Here is a 15,196-nt window from a genome sequence, read left to right as displayed (position 1 = left end):
AATGCCTGTAAATAATAGCTATTCTCAGCAATATAATGATCCAAAATTTAAAAATGACATCTGCTTCCAGTGAAAGAACTGATGGAGTCTGAATCAACAAATTTTTTTCATTTTCTTTCTTAATTTTTTTTGTTCAAGTTTCTTTCCACAAAATGATTAAAATGTTGAGAACAGTTTTTACATGTAATTGGGAGGAAAATTAATTTAATTTTTAAATTTTACTTTAGGAAAAAAAGGTCATATTTAAAAAAAAACATCAATATCTTTTCTAAATAATCTACAGTCAATAGCCAATTGTATACCTTAAGGTTAAAATCCCTAAATTCTGAGGAGAAAGAAATAATTTCCTTTTTAATCTTTTTTTTCCCAACAATTCCAACTCTATCCTCCTTTTAAGAGGTACATCCTATGCCCCTAGGAAAATATTTAACAATTCAATCAGAAGTGAAATAGTTTCCACTTAATTTTATTCTAAACAAATACTACGGGTATACATAGAATCAGTATGTCAACAAGAATTTGTATGCAATCCATTGTGTATCACTAATGTTAGGGATTAGTAAATATCAAGATTTCAGTTTAAAGTTATACAAGCAGAAACTGATAACATCAGTGAAACTATACAAGATGAACTTGTTTCTATTTACTTTGACCATACCAAAGCATCTTTGCAACACAAAAGGAAATAACCAAGTACTAGAGAAAAATAACAACTTTGATGAAATGTTTAAAATATTAAAAATTATTCTAGCTTGCATTTTCCTCATAATATACACTTTTAACTAATACCTAACATTTTCAATTAGGCTTTAAGACTTCTAAAGGGTTTTATTTATAGAGACACACATGCAGTCATTTGATCCTCAAAACACTCTAGAAGGTGCTCTTATTATTCTTATTTTACAGAGGAGGAAACTGAGGCACAGAGAAGTAAAGTGGTTTGTTTACCCAGTAAATCTCCAAGACATCAAACAGATGGACAGAATATCTATACTATTAAGATCATTCAAACGCATATGTTAAAGTAACTGTCCTAGGCACAATAGAAAGGCTCAAGATGTCAATATTACTTTATTTGACCCTTTCTGTGACACATATTTTTACTCGCACAGATTTCCTTCCCTGATTATTTTCCACCTAAAACAAAGCAGAGAAAATTAATTCATCCACTTTCCTAAAGACAGGAAAGATAGGGGGAGAGGGGAGAAAGGAAAGAATTAAAGAATTCTAAAAATTATAGGTGGTTTAAATCTATGAGAATAGGAAGTATCTTTGATAACAATAACTTGGGAAAGAATTTTTAACTAAAACAGGGATAGAGGCTCTAAAAGATAAAATATTCTTTGACTCAACAATCCTATTACTAAGCATATACTTCAAGAAGGTAAGGAAGTCAAAGACAGAAGTAAAAATCCTGAAAACATGAAATATTTCTTTCAAGCAGTTTTGCAGCAGCAAAAATAAAACAAAAGAAAAACAAACCTAAAACTAAAAACAAAGTAGGTACCCCTAATGAGTGGGGAATGTCTAAAAAATTGATACATGAATATAATGAACTATTATACCATAAGAAACGATCAGAAGTAATTCAAAGAAATAAGGGAAGAAATAATCAAAACCAACAACATAAACAAAAAAGTTGCAGTTCAGTAAGCTAAAAGCAAATCAAATTCATGATCAAATTTATCACATGAAATATGAAAATATGAAAAAACACATTTTCCTCCTCTGGAGAAAGATGGAAAGACTATGGTTATAGTGGTATGAAGTGCTTCATATGCTAGCAGCCTAAGGAGTCTCATCGGCTGATTTTATTGAAATGTTTTTCTCTGTTAAGGTAGGATCCAATGGAAGCATCGTATTTTGCAAAATATCTGTGGCAAAAAAAAATAAGAAAAAAAGGAAAGTTTTAAAAGAAAAAAAAAGTTTAAAAGTATTAACTCTTAGAAACTGACCTAGCATAGAAACATTAAGTTTTATGTAAATAGCAATTTAATTATATTCAGAATGATTATTAAAAAAGGATTAGGTTTATAAATATTTTGATGAAGTTACTTGAAGTGATCCACAACTCGCTAAGCATTTTCAGAAACTGCCCTGGCTGAATTGCTATACTTTTCGGTCTGCAAAAAAACCAACTGACTTAAAGCCCTTAAAAACACTTAACCTCAGGAGCCAGGAGTAGTTGAAGAAGGGAGTTAGTACAATAGGGGGGAAAAAAGTATTCACAACGAAGTATAACTATAAAGTGAAATGTGGGAAAAAATATTGGATTAGTAAATCATAATGCAATTTCACACACAGGGGCTACATAAGATTCTATGACTGAAAAGATCCTATGCTCCTCATTTTTACCCAAAGAAAAAGAATAATTAAAAGCTCCTAAACATTGGATCTAAGGCTTGGAAAAAAGAATATAAAAACTAGCAAGATACAGGTCAAATTAAGCATCATCTCTTCCTCTCCCAACCCTCACCGATTTCTGAAACAGAACCCTGGACTCAAATTCACTGGCTACAATTCAGGTAAGATCTACTACTATTACTACCATTACCATTACCACTACTACCTCCTCCTCCTCCTCCTCCTCCTCCTACTACTAGCCCTTTGAGCACCCAGGCTTGCTTCCTGGCATAGGAGAATGAAAACTACTCCAGACCTGGGTTCGAATCTTACCTATGACTGCCATATATGTGCTGTTGGGCATTTACTTCCTTGCACCTGGAATTCTTCATCTGTAAAGTGAAGGGTAAACTGGATGGACTTTAAGGTTCCTTAAAGATCTAAACCTATGGTTCTATGAACCAATGCTCCACTTCTGCAGTCAATCTTCCCCCTTTCCAGGTGTCCTGCAAAATGTCAAGAGGCAGGGAGATAATCTTACCCCACAAGCAGAGGCAGAAGCATGTCTCTCTTGACCTTCACAGCTCCATTGTCCCAATCCCCTGACCCTGGGCAAGCTATTAATTTCTTCTGGGCCTACTTCTTCATCTATATGTAACAGGCATGAACCAATGGGAATAAGCCCTTTCCCTTTCTGTCTCCCAGACAAGGCTGTCCTAGTTCTCAATGCCCCAAGCAATAGGGCTTTATTCCAGCAGGGAACCAAAATCATAGCTCCCCTGAAGGAGCACTGTTCACCTCGTTGGTAACTTAGGCATTATAGTCCCCACAACTGAGTCAAGACTTAGGGTTTGGATTTTTAAAAGAAACAGAGACAAAATAAGAGGAGCACCCACATATAGTCAAAGAGGGACACACCCATAGAGCTTCGACAGGAAATCAAGGAATCCTACAAGTCAGTGCTGGAACGAGACACCAACAAAACAAGTCAGCATTGATGAAAGTATGTGAAGAGATCTGGAGTCTCTTACAAGAACAAGTGAATGAAAAGAAAAAACAAAGAAAGCATGCTCATCAAATTTGCAGATAAGGCTAGGAGAAAAGAAGGCTAACACTTCATAAGAGACAGGATCCAAAAATCTTAATAGGTTAAAACATTGGGAATCTAATTAGATGAAATTTAATAGGGACAAATGTAGTCTTACTTAGGTATCCAAAAAAAAATCTATGTCACAAAAGAAAATATTGGGAAAATCTTGTTAGACAGTAGTTGTTTTGAAAAAAGATCTGATGGTTTTAGTGGACTATAAGCCCAGCAGTCTGATATGACAGCCAAAAAAGCTTATGCAATCTTGAAATACATTCAGAGGCATAGCTTCCAGGAACTGGGAAATCATAGTTTCTACTGTTTTCTGCCGTCATCATGTAGAGTATTTGTGTCCAGTTCTGAGATTCACACTCTAAGGAGGACATTGATAAGCCAGGCAATGTCTAAAGTAAAACAACCAGGATGGTAAAGGGCCCTGAATCCATGCCTTATGAATATCAGCTAAAAGGACTGATAATGTCTAAAGACTTAGGAAGGACATATTAACTGTCTTCTAGTACCTGAAGGGTTTTCATGTGGAAGAAGAATTAAGAGTCTGTTTGGCCCCAGGAAGCAGAACCAGAAGCAATGAGTAGAAGCTGCAAAGAAAGGATTTTAAGTTTGATGTAGGGAAAAACTTCCTATTTGGGCTGTCCAAAGGAGGAATGGGTCATCTTGAGAGAGAGTGGATTCTACCTCCTTCAAGATCATCAGGAAAAGGCTAGAAAACCACTTGTCAATTTATGTACTAATGGGGAAACCTTCCATATAGGGGTCAAAGCAATGCCTGCTGAGGTCCCTTCCATCTCTTGATTTTATGATTCTAAGATGCCCAGCCTTACTCAGGTCTGGAAAAAAGACAACAGACCATGTGTGAATTCCCAAAGGAAAATTAAGTTAGGTACAGCAGGGCATGAAGTGAACCAAAGAACAATTAGGTATCATGAATACGGACTTGTACAGGTTTTTGAGAAGATAGGGTCCACCACTGGGAATGGTTCTTTATGATGCTCTCCAGCAAAAGGGGCTCGAATATGAGCTCATTTAATGTTTTTGTCTGGATAAAGGAACTTATTTTTATGAAGTGATGTGCTGAAGCCAGTGCCAAGCTGATTCTCAAATGTAAGCACTTCCACATCTGAAATCAGTTAATGTTCTGTGACTCAGGCCTTGACTGGTTTGGGTTTGGCTTTTTTTTTTTAATAGCCTAGACTTAAAAAAAGTAATGGAGAAAATGTTAAAAATTCAGATTGAACTTTTAAAAGCGTGTTTTGCATACATTTTTTCCCATACAAGCTAGTTGTTAAACATTTACCAGTACACCACAATTTATATAGTGTCAAAATGGCCTGACTGCTTACTGGGAAACTGAGATCTGTTGAGAGGCACAATCCAAATTCTGATGTTCCTAGAATAGTGTATGGGTGGAGACAAAATAAGCCATAGAGATGTTGTGAGAAATACCTCCCCTCCCTCTGACACTGAGGGTCCATTATGTCAGAGATCAGGATTGATACATAAGATACAGATAAAATCTGGGGGTTGAACTAGATGACTTGCCTTGTAAACAGTAGGCACTGAATAAATATTTGTTGAACTGATTTTCTATCAACTGGACTATCACTCCCTAGAATTAAATAAGTTGGTATTGGAAAATAAGCAGCTCTTTCAGGACATAAAAGGTTATCTCTTTAGGTAATACAGATCTAACCCACTAATGTTCAATCCAAGTAAAACTTCTCATTGACCAGTTCCCATTTGTCACTGCCAAAGTATTTGTAGGGTTCTTTTCTATGCCAACTTATTATCACAGACACATTTCAGAGAATCAGCTACATAGCACAAAACTTTTTTAAGCTTTTTTGTTTTCTTTAATAATGTTTTTTACAACATGGTCACTTCCTCAATATACATCCTTTCCCAAAACAGAACTTTTTCTAATAATGATGATGATACCATTTATATATCTCCTACTACATCTCTATGGCACTTTACAAATATTTCATCTGATTCTCTGAGGGAAGTGCTATTATGATTCCCACTTTACAGGTGAGGAAACTGAGGCAAACAAAGGTTAAGTGACTTGCCCAAGGTCACGAAGTTAGAAAGCATAAAGTCAAATCTGAACTCAAGTTTCCTGACTCCAGACCTAGCACTCTACCCACTGTACCATCTAGTTATCTATATGATCAATAAAGCAAAAATAGACACCAGATGTAACATTCTGCACCTGTAGTCTAGCACTTCTATATTAAAAGGAGGAAATACATTTCATCACTGCCCTTTAGGACCAAGACTGATCATTCTATTTAACTGATGTCATTGGATGTCACTATTATCCTGGTTCTGTTAAGTCACATAATGTGGGATGACTAACACTCTGGACCACCCTGTAGATTATCCTGTAGGTGCTCACAAAATTCCCTTCAATATCTAATATTTTTTGATTATCAACATTATCTTTAGGCAAGTGAAACCTATTACCATTTCTTCCAGAATGCATCTTATTGTCTGATTTCTTATGAAAGAGTAATTAATTAAATTAATTAATTGAGTTGATTGATTAGATAAAAACAATTAATAATAAATTAAATTAATTAAAAAGTAATTTCATAGTAACTCCGCCAAGGACGGTCCCAAGCCCGGCTGAAAAAGGAGGAGGGTTGGGCGCGAGGCTAGCAACCTCACCCCGTAAAAATCTCACTAGCTATAGAAACTGCAACCTCATTAAACCACCAAAACCAACGATCGCCTAGTCTGGAAGATTGCTCTCCAACAGAGTCCACGATGCGTGCTGGCAAAAGCCAACAAACTCCAGGTCTTTGTTGATGGGTGCCTGCGTCACATCTTGGACATCGGATGGCAGACCTGGCGGAGATTTGCCGAGAATGAGACAGGAACTGTTGGAGTGACATGGGCCCAGTTGGGGGAAGTTGCCCAGAACAGAGTCCATTGGCGTGAGATGGTTGCGGCCCTATGCTCCTCTGGGAGTCAATAGGAATAATAATAATAATAATAATTTCATAGTCCAAAGATAGAAAAAAAAAAGGATAACTCTCAACTAATATAATCTACCAAGGCAAAAATTTCCTTTTTTTTGTTCTTTGTAAGTTATAGAAAATGACAAAAGGAAAAGAGCTGTCGGGTCCCATAGATTATCAATTCAGTGAAAGCCACGGTCATAACATTCACTTCTGACACCCTCACTAGGAACTACCACAGCCATGCTTAGATATCAGATAGCACTTTGCACTTCTTTTTGCAAATTTATTAAATAATATTTTGTATCTTGGCTATTTGTGTATTGTGTGTACCCCTTCTAGTCTATAAATTTCAAGAGGGCAAAGGAAGTATTTTTACCTCCCCTTTAAGGTCCTAGCACAGTGCTGTGCACATAAAAAAGGTAGTCAATAAATGTTCGTTTAATTGATTATTCAACTTTACCTCTAATTCTAGATGTTCAGTAAAACTAGAATTCCTATATGTAACAATGAAATTAAGATGGCCCCAAATGATCCTCCTCAAATTTCTCTTAGAACTTTGCCTGGACTTTTCCTTTGCATTTCTGTCACTTATCAAATGTCTCCTCATTAGAATAGAAGATCCTTAGAAAGAGAAACCTGTGTCAAGTCTAATTTTGTATCCCCATCACCACAGGGCATACCTTATACACAGCAGGTGCTTGAGCAATGTTTCTGGTTTAGAACCAGTTTTGATCTGTTAAACTTTCACATAATAAACATGGCTCCTAATTTCTGAATCATCTCTATATTAATTATTAAACTTGCTTGTAAAAGCAAGTACTACACTTAAAAACATGACAGGATTTCTTTTCTTTTGCTAAGCCATACACATACCACATACCTGTTTTCCCAGACCATTCTTAAAATGGACAATCTTATTTCTTTAAATCCAAGAAAATGTTCCTTGTTAATGTTATACCAACATCCCTTGTATGCCTAAGGCGATTAGAGGCAAGAATGCTATAAACCCATAAATGCCTCAGACTTCAACAGTAACCTTAAATTTGTCACACTAAAGTAAAAGATCATGTATTATAGCAGCAAGAAGGGAGAAGACCTGGGCTTTGGTTTCAGTTCTACTTAATACACTACTTGACTTTTGACAAATCATTTATTCCTTCTTGAGACCTCCTCAAACTTATGAGATTCTTTCTAGTTTTAACCCTGATTCAAAAAATGTTTTGAGAAAAGAAAATGAATTTATATTTTTAAATTAAAGGTATATTGGACAGGCATTGCTTAAATCTAGCAATTGTCTAACAGTGGTTCCCCAACTTTTTTGGCCTACCACCCCCTTTCCAGAAAAAATATTACTTAGCGCCCCTGGAAATTAATTTTTTTAAATTTTAATAGCAATTAATAGGAACATAAATGCACCTGTGGCCATCACTGCTTCCCTGGATTGCTGCAGCACCCACCAGGGAGCGGTGGCACCCACTTTGGGAATCACTGGTCTAACAGAAGAACAGTTAGAATGGGTCAGCTGACAACTGTGCTGTCAATTTCTGGATGACTTTAAAGTTCATAAGCTAGCAATTTATTCATACTGTACTAGGGGCGACATTCTGTATTAGAGTAATTTGAAAAGTATTTCTTCCTACAACCACCTTTTAAAAAGTACTTCTATGAAAGTAAGCTTTATATTAGGCCAATAAATGTTTGTTACTTCTTAGGCAACATCTCATACATGGTTAAAGATAAAGATTTCTGGTAGGAAATGTCCATATTAAGGATCTTTTCAGCTATAAATTTATACTCTTACTATAGCAGAGTAGCAAGCTAGCATTAACATATGGCAGGCTGACTCTGAAGTGAGGAAGTTCAATTCCCACTTGACAGACTATGAACATGTCACTTAACTTCCTAAACCTTGGACAACTCTTGCCAAGTTACAGAAAAGCTACCCATTAGCATCAGTAGAGTGAGCTTCCACACTGGGAATTTTGAAACCACAGCTCTAGACCAAAGGGCAAAAAAAGTATCATCTGATCATCTATGCTTTTGCCTCTTATTGCATTTCTAGCACTTAGCACAGTACCTGGCACCTAGCAGAAGCTTAATAAATGTACTAACTGTAAAGTCCTAAATAAAATAGGAGCTACTATTATTATCTACCTTTCAGGATACAGTTCTAATTCCTATGTAATTTCATCTATAGACTCTTTCGTGCATTTACAGTAATCATATTGATGGTCTTTGAATTGTTACTGTTCTATATGTAGCAAAATAAGTTGTGTCTGATGGTCAAAAGCCCTCAGTTCAAATACCATCTCTACCACTTACTATTTATGTAACCATGGGGCAAGCTGATTCTCGAAGCTTGATTACATGATTTCTGAGATCCCTCCTAGCACTAAATCTATAATCCTATATGTCATCTTACCAAATATATTGAAAGCTCCTAGAAGACAAGGGCCATATCTTACATTTCTTTTTTTACCTTCCTGTATATAGAAATGTACATGATAGATCAATTACTATTTAATGACAAAATAAATGAAATCCATGCCTTTGAAGGCATAGTTGACATTTATTTCATAGAAGCATTGCTTTCTTGCCTAACACACAAAACTGGATAACCAGAAGGCTCAGCATATACAGGTTATACTAGTTCAATGAATTCTCTTGTTAACACAAGATGAAAACCCTTTGTGTTTCAAATCTGAGATTTCCTGCCAACAAATAATGTGCTGGGCATAATTTAGTACTTGATGATTAAAAGATCCTGCCTTGCCTTCAAAGTCAGTTATGAAATACCATGTATATATTATCTTTATCCTCCAACAGTTTTCCAAATACTCATCCTTCTTTCCTCTTTCTGTTAAGTGAAGGACAAGTAAAAAAGAACTTAGCTTTTAAGAACGAAATGTAGGGGTGACTCAAAGGATATAAAGCCAGGCCAAGTGAGGGAAGATCCTGGGTTCAAATCTGGCTTCAATCTGTGTGACATCAGGCAAATCACTATGCCTCGCCCTTTCCACTCTTCTGTCTTGAAACCAATGCTCATTATTGGTTCCAAGATGGAAGGTAAGGATTAAAAAAATGAAATGCAAAACATACCATTTATCAACTTTTTAAACTGCATTATGTTCCATAATCAATGTATTCTTTAATTTTATATTTTATAATTATACCTTGGAGCAAAGGGTAGGAAGAAAATATGACAAAGGCAGGACATAGCTGCTTGTAAAACTAAAAAGGGTTAGACCCTTATGTGACACAAAGAGACATAACTCATTATTCTACAATTGCAACTCATGTACATACAAGATACACTTGCCCATCTGGAATATAACCATTAAAGACTTAAAGCTGTGCTGTTTTTACATTTCCAGGTATAAATCTTGATTGGTAGTTGGTCCCACAGCCAAATTAAACAATCAATTATTTATAGTGCATCTAGTATGCAAGGCTTGATGAAGAAAATTGTGGTGAAAGTCAATGCTCAAGGATCTTAAAATATAGTCAGGAAGGTTGCAGAATTCAAATGAAATTATGATGAAGGTCATATCTAGACAACTCCAGACAACTGAGAGAGGCTCTCTACTCCTGGTATAAAAACAATGGGCTCAATATGTACTTAACATATACCAGGCACACTCTTGAAAATTTCTTTAGGGAATAAATCTTTAACAACAGTTTGGTTTTTTTTGTTGTTTAATTTTTTTTTTTTTGGAGGGGATGGTGGTGATTTTTTTCTCTTAAAATTCAAGAGTAGGAAAAAAATTATTGAGGATTCTAAGTTGACCAGACACATAAACTTGTTTTGTGAACTTGGATATTCCAAAATTAACAAATGTCCCCAGTGTAATCTACTGAATCAAGAAATTGTGCAATTGGTGCATAAGGAATAAAAAGGAAGCACAACATTCAAGAAAATCCTGTGATATTTCCCCTACCAATAGTATTATCCCCATTTTAGAGAGAGAGAAAATGAGGCCCAGAGAAGGCAAATTAGTAAGGCCACTGTCTTACAGCCTGGAAATATCAGAAGGGAGATTCAAGCCCAGATTTTCCTGACTACAAGCCCAGCAATCAAACTACCATGAATCTTATTGTCAACTGTGAGAATTTTATTAGTCACCTGCCACCTCCCTCATATTACAATCCTCTTCTGGTCTAAAAGAAATTGATTCTCTTCTTCATGGTTCAAACTTTTGAGACTTTTCAGCTAGACTCATCCTGCTAACTAATTCCTCAAAACTGGATCCTTGGCTTCCCCAATACTTTGCTTTCTTCTCATTGGCTCTTCTGCTTACTAGTTATTAATTTTTAACACACTCAACCTAAGTATTCAGTCTCTATGTTTCTCTCACCAATTCCAAAGTTTCAACATCTTTGTGAAGATAGCATCATCTGCATGTCTCATAAACCCAAACTGTCAACATGACATCTCACCTGAAAATTAAAGTTATCAACCTCTCTTGAGTCCCAAACACCAATGATAACTTCCTCTAAGTCCCCCAGGTTCAAATGTTTCTAAATATGCTTTTTTCCTTTTGCATCTTCTAAGCAAATTCAGAGTTATCTTTTAGAGAGCTATCCCTAACCTTTGTTTCTTATCACTTAAGTCCAATATTCATTCATAGCCCTTCTTCCTCTTCTATGTAAAAATGGCTACCTTCCTCAAATACCATTTTTAACTTGTCTCTGTTCTCAAAAGATTCTCTGTGTTGGTCTTGAGCAATTTTTCATTCTAGTATTAACCTTATTTTTTTCTGTTCCCACACAATTTCATGATTTTGCATGTCTTATTTTCCCCTCACACCACTATCCCTTGAAACATTCTCCTCATCTCTTCTAATTAATACATGTTACCAAAATTTAGTTCAAAATATGTGTCCAAAATATAGCTCAAACTTCACCTTCTAGGGATTCCTTATCATAAGATCATAGATTTAGGGATGGAAGAGACATTGGAGGTCATTTGGTCCAATTCCTTTTTACAGGAAAATAAACTGAGACCAAAATAAAATGATCATTCAATACCCAGGAGGCAAAGCTAAGAGATTTGAATCCAGATCCTCTAACTTCAAATGCAATGCTCCACTGTATCATAATACTTTCTCAATCATATTGTTTTTTACTTCAAGATTGCTCAGAACTCTTTATTCTATTTACACTATAATAAAATGCTAGCAGAATCAGTATAGGGCATCACCAAAAAAAGTGTTTTGTAAAGTAAAGATATTTCTATGTTAATTGATAGCCCAGGCTATAACAGTACTATACTAATCTGTTTATAACACAAGAGATTGAAGATTAATCATTCTGTGAAACAAATTAATTTCTTTGGTTCCAGGACAAGTAACAGCAATGCTCTAAGCCACAAGATATTTACTAAAGAACACAAAACAAAAAAAGTCAAGGAACCTGGAAAAGAAAAAGGAAAGTGTATTTGTGGTATTAAGTTAAAATTCTTTTCATATGCCACTTCAATATGAGGAGAAGCATGCAAGACATAGCTGTGACTTTTTAAGGAATGTATTTTTCTAAGTTCCACTACAATTAAATAATTTGATAGATGTCAATTTTTTAATGAGATTTTACTTTTGTACTGCATTACCTGCACTTAAGCATTTATCGTCCTAATCTTTTAATGTATATACACACACATATTATATATATCACACAGATACACACAAAATAAATCACCACTTAGGTAAAAAACAAAGGAGTTGTAGCCTCTTGCAATATGAATTTTTGATGCAAGAAACTGTAAAACTTTTTTAAGTACGAGTTACTCAAAAGACTCCTCACTGGTATTTCATTAAAAGGAGTGCCACTCTTCATAAACTGGTGAACTTTTGTTCTGCTGTTTTCTGCACTGGCAAGGGGTGCAGAGAAGGGGGAGAGGGAGGGTTGATATTTGCAGAGAAGGAGGGGAGGGAGGGTATATGGATATTTTTTAAATTCAAGTCAAGCATATGTTTATTAAGTCATATTTGGTGTAATATGCATTCCGTCCCTTAACAGAATCTCAGCCTTAAAAGTGACTGAAATGGATTAAGTTTGAAACACACAATGGTCCTTCGATACTTGGTCACTGATCCCTATCCAGACACCCATTTTTTATTTTATGCAAACCACCACCAACTCTAACTGCCAGCTCCAATTAGGATCCCCACCCTCCTGCCTCAAATCCTTCCGTAACAGGTACACTTTCTTTCTACCAAGCCCTCCCCCAGCAAACCAGCGCCTTCTCCCAAGTCCGGCCTACCGAGTACCTGCTAACCTGCACCCTGCAGACCCCTTCCAGCGCCCCTACCCCGCCCCCCTCCCCGAATCTCTCCAGCCGTGCAGCGTTCCCATTCGCTCCGGCAGAAGCCTTTCTCCTCTTCCTCTTCGGTTCCCCCCAGCACCCCGCACTCTTCACACACCCCGGGGCACACACTCCTGGGGGACTCAGACCGTGTCAAGAAGCCCGAGCATAGTCCCTCCCGGGTTTCTCAGAGCCTCCCAGCTGTCCATTCACCATCCTGCCCCGAGGCACGGTGTTGTGTGCCCAGTCTCCTTCCCTTTCCCTACTCCCTACACCCGAGCGCGCGGCCGCGGGCGACCAGGCCCCTCCCCGGCCTCGCCCTTCCCTCCCTCGGGGTCTCTCGGAGGGAGCAGCAGCTCCGGGAGATGCTTCGCGGGACCCCGGGCCGTGACGATAGGAGAGTGACGGAGGAGCCTGGGGGCCGAGACCCCCCGCCCGGTCGGCCTGGGGCCCGGGCCTCGCAGCCAGCCTAGCTTCCCAGCCGCCGGGCCCGGACGGATGGAAGAAGGAAGGCGGGCTCTTCTCCCACTCCCATAGCCGCCGCCCCCTGGTCCGACCGTTCCCGTCCTCTCACCGAAATCCGGGGGGACCAGGCCGCGATCACCCCCTCCCTAGACCAGCGATGCTTCCTTCTGCCACTACCACTACTGCTGCCGCCGTCGCCGCCGCCGCTGCCACCGTCACCGCCGCCGCCGCTACAGCCGTGCTCTACTTACACTCCCCTTCCCCACCGCCCCCGACCGGCTGCTGAAGAGCGGACAGGCAGAAGCGCTCCCATTGGCTGCGACCGAGCCTCGCGTCAGCCGGCACCGACCCGGACCGCAGAATGCTATTGGTCAGGAGGACGCCTCGTTCCCACAGATCGATCTGATTGGTTCTCCGTAGCCCCTAGCTCCAGGACCGCTCTTCCTCCTCCCTCCTTACTTCTCCCTCCCACTCCAACCCGTTTCCATCAGGTTTGAAGGGAGAGACCGAGAGTGTGAGTGTGTGTGTGTGTGTGTGTGTGTGTGTGTGCGTGCGCGTGCGTGTGCGTGTGTGAGTGAGTGAGCGGAGGGGACCTGTCCAATGGGGCTCCGCTTGCAGGGCGAAAGGGGGCTTATCCCTTAGGGTCCGGACCCGCGGGGGCCCTGCCTAGCCAATCCGCTTGTGCCCCACGGCCTGGGCCCTCCAACCGGGTCCCGCCCTGGTCCGGGCTACTGTCCAGGGCCCCACCCGGCTCGCTGGCCCCCGCCACCCTGAGGCCTTACTGGGAGCCTAGCTGCTGCGGCAAAAGGCGAGAATGCCCCCGGGGCGGTACCCTAGGCCCCTCCTGGACCGGGATTCTGGGGGAATGTAGTGGGGCACCATTGTGTGCACGGTGCCATGGCAATGCCTACGTGGGGCCCCCGGCATCATTGTGAACTGCTATAGGGCAGAATTGCTATGGCCAGCCTGGAGCCAAAGTGTGGCGGGTCCAAGGTGGGGGATTCCCCCAGGCTCAGCTAAACCCTTCCTACCCCCCACCCTCCTCCCCAGCACTTTGTGGGCTGCCACCTCCTCGCCTGCAGGCTCCTCTGTGCAATGGCAACTCAATTGAGCATACCTTGAAATGTCAACTGTGCGCGAGGTCCGCGGGGAGAGAGAAAAGGACGAAGTGTGTGTGTGTGTGTGTGTGTGTGTGTCCAAACAAACCCTGTCTCCAAGACGCTTATATTCCATAGCCACAATTAGGAGACTCTGGAGACGCAGCCAGCCAGATGGTTTCCAGAGTAAGCTTGGTAACTAACTTTAGATACATACAGCAAATGCAGTGGATGGAGAGTGCCAAGATTGTTGCTGCTGCCTGGAAGAAGGTCAATGGAGGGAGCCTCAAGCAAATCAGCTCCTGGAGCAATTCTTTACACTCCCACTCCTTGATCTTACCTATCTTAGAAACATTGGTTAACCCTCTGTCCAAGGGAGGAGTTCTATTCTCAGTGCTTAGCGCAATACCTGTCATTTACAGTATTAAGCTTATTGCCTATTTAGCTATTTTTAACTATTACTTGTTAATGTAGATAATGTTTGTAAAGCACTTGTAGTGTCTGGCAAATAGATGCTATATAAATGCTAGCTCTATTACTGTTATTATGTAGAATGCTCACTTAAAAACACTATTTAGAATAAAATGTAATTTTGCAAATAATACTAAACATTTATATAGCACTTTAAAGTTTGCAAAACACTTTACATACATTAATTCTTTTGATCTTTATAACAATCTTGTGAGGTAGCTGCTAATATTATGTTAACATGAGAATACTGAAGATGAAACAGCCTTTAAGTTCCTACTAATGTGTTAAGCATTGTGCTAAGCTGCCAGGGATACACAAAAGAAAAAGAAAAGCAGTCCTTACCCTCAAGAACCATATATCTAATGGGGAAAAACAATACACAAAAAGAAGCAGAAGGTGGGGAGCAGGCAAGAAAAGGCACCCAGTACAAGGGCATAATGATGGAGGA

This window comes from Gracilinanus agilis, chromosome 6 (genome assembly GCF_016433145.1).
Source record: "Gracilinanus agilis isolate LMUSP501 chromosome 6, AgileGrace, whole genome shotgun sequence".
NCBI lineage: Eukaryota > Metazoa > Chordata > Mammalia > Didelphimorphia > Didelphidae > Gracilinanus > Gracilinanus agilis.
Note: the sequence above shows the minus strand (reverse complement) of the source record.